The sequence below is a fragment of the Anomalospiza imberbis genome, unplaced genomic scaffold (genome assembly GCF_031753505.1).
Source record: "Anomalospiza imberbis isolate Cuckoo-Finch-1a 21T00152 unplaced genomic scaffold, ASM3175350v1 scaffold_313, whole genome shotgun sequence".
NCBI lineage: Eukaryota > Metazoa > Chordata > Aves > Passeriformes > Viduidae > Anomalospiza > Anomalospiza imberbis.
In genome coordinates, this window is record NW_027099934.1 from 20,001 (window position 1) to 22,500 (window position 2,500).

General features: G+C 49.0%; 1 pseudogene; it reads right to left on the minus strand.

Moving 5' to 3' along the window:
- LOC137466600 (28S ribosomal RNA) overlaps positions 1 to 2,500 on the minus strand; it is a 9,086-nt pseudogene that overhangs the window by 2,236 nt on the left and 4,350 nt on the right.

The following is a 2,500-nucleotide window of genomic DNA, read 5'->3' on the forward strand; positions in this document are numbered from 1 at the left end:
AATTCCGCGGCCTTGGGACGTCAATTTGGTCCATTTTTCGAATTCGTTTTTCCGCCAATTATAAGGTTTTGGAAATTTAGTTTTTTGGATCGGTGCTTCCCACTCCGAAGTCGTGCCTGCGTTGTTAGATGGTTCGTTCGTCGGTGGCGCTTCCCAAATCGAAGGTATTTTCTCTCTGTCCCCTCCAGCTTGAATCCACAGTTTCTTGTACATTTGTTCCATTTTATCTTTTTCCAGGAAGCTTTTCATTGTATCGTCCGAAGACTGCGCGATCCGATGTAGTCTCCGGGCCTGTACGCTGGGGATCAGTCCCGCTAATTTGGTGATGCCTAAGCCGCCGTCCCTGGTGCTCGAGTACAGGATGGCGTCGCAAGTGCACGGAGGTAGGTGCAGCCAGTCCTTGACCGCTGTTCGGATTTTTTGGTCTAAGGTTTCGAGGAGCCCAGCTTTCACTTCTGAGTGATCGGCTATGTAGATCAGTCGAGGGATAGTGTAGGTTTTGAGAATATCGATTTTCTGCAGGGGTTTAAGTGGTGCTTGATCAATCCGGTTAAGCCAGAATTCGAGTTTCGTGGAGAGATCGGAGTTTGCAATCCCGATCCATGGGTCAAACTGCAGGCCGAGGTATTTCTCCGATTCGCCGGGGTCGATCATGTTCAGAGGAGTGCCATTGATGGTCCAAGCAGCGCAGTTATTGACGGTGTAAGAGTCTTTGGTGGGCTTGATGTAGAAGCCGTGGCATTTTTCACCTTGTGTTTTGAGACCGGTCAGATTGCAGAAGGTCTCCAGTATCCTGATATTCGTTTTCATACTCTCCCAGGAGTCGCTCAGCAGGACCAGATCGTCCGCGAACGCCATTGCTGTAATGCTGTTTTGCCCTTGGTGGTAGCCTTTGCCTCTCTCTTCCAGCTTGCACAACAGGGGGTCCATCGCCAGGTTAAATAAAAGAGGTGACATGGGGTCACCTTGCTTTACTCCAACCCGGATCTGGATTTTATCCGTGTGTGTGTTCCTCTTCGTGGTGATATAAGTATTGATGTTTTCATACATATTGCTCACCAGTCCAATGATGTGGGGGTCCACCTCTCTTTGCTCGAGAACGCGGATGATGTGTTGGTGGCTCACGGTGTCAAAAGCCTTAGCGATATCCACGAATACAACACCCAGAGGTCTGTGATTTCTTTTGGCCGACCAGATTATAGTTTGCAGGAGTTTAAGGTTTTCAGAGCATCCCGCCGCTCTGATGAATCCTCTTTGCCTTGGGTTGAGGGGGCAGGCCTTGCTTAACCTTGCTGTTACGATCCTGGAGAACAGTCTCAACAAGATGGAACTAATAGTGATAGGTCTCCAGTTGTTAATGTCTTTCAAGCGTTCCGGTTTTGTCGATTTCGGGATCAAAACCGTCCTGCAGCCCCTCACCATGTCCGGGATTTTGCCAGCTGTTAACCATAAATTGAAATTCTCCGTGGTCCTGGAGTACCCGGGATCCATCTTTACGATGTCCCCAAGGGTGACTCCGTCCGGACCTGGAGCCGAGCCCTTGCTCATTTCCTGCACGTGTTTTTCCACTTCTTTGGCCGTGATTAGTGCACTGAAGGCTGTGTTGTCAGCCTTCCCGTGAATTTTAAAGTCCCCAAGGCTATCAAAGTCACTAGGTGTTTCCCATCTCGTTTTAAAGGCCGAATAAATTTCCCCGGGTGGAATATCGCAGCATAAGCATTCTATGTCTTCCAGAATTATCTTAGCAAGTTTCCCCCTGTCTAGATGAAATAGCCGCTGGAATCGAAGGTAGTTGCCTTTCCGAATCGCTCTGTCTTTCATCCATTTTTGAAACGGTTTTCTTGGTTTCTTCTCCTGGGCTCCGTTATTTACCCGAGATCGGGTAGCAGTTCTTATTTGGCTAATTGATTCTAGGCACTCGAAGCAGTCCTGCGCTGCTTGATTGATCACGATTTGAAGTTCCCGGCCGTTCAGGATTTGTTGCACTGCTCGGGGGAAGGTGTTAAACGATCCCGCTGATAAGCGTTCCCCGAGTGTCCTTTTGTAATGGGCCTGCAGCTGCCCTTCCTGTTGCTGGACGGCTCCCTGCTGTCCGTTGCCCTTATCGCGGTGGCGCCTTATCTTTCCCATTGTCCTTTCTCCGGCAGCTGGCCTCTCTGGCAGTTGGTTGTTATCAGGTCCATTGTTAACGGAATTTCTCAGGCCTGCAGCTGCGCTCCTGGTGTGGTAAAGAGTTCTCACTTCGGGCTCGTTTGAGGGGCTCAATCGGGGTTTTTCTGGGGGATTCATTCCGGGCTCATTCGGGGGGATTTTATCCGTTGATTTTTTTGGAAGCAATCTTCTTTTGTCACTGATCTGTTTGGCCGTTTTGGTGGTTATATGTTCTGAAATAAGTTTGTTAATGTTTTTGTGCCCCTCAAACTGAGCCTCCAGCCTCACCAGGAGTTCTTCCTCTTCTTTTGTCCAGCATTTTTTATGGGCTCCTCGATTTGATGTTTCT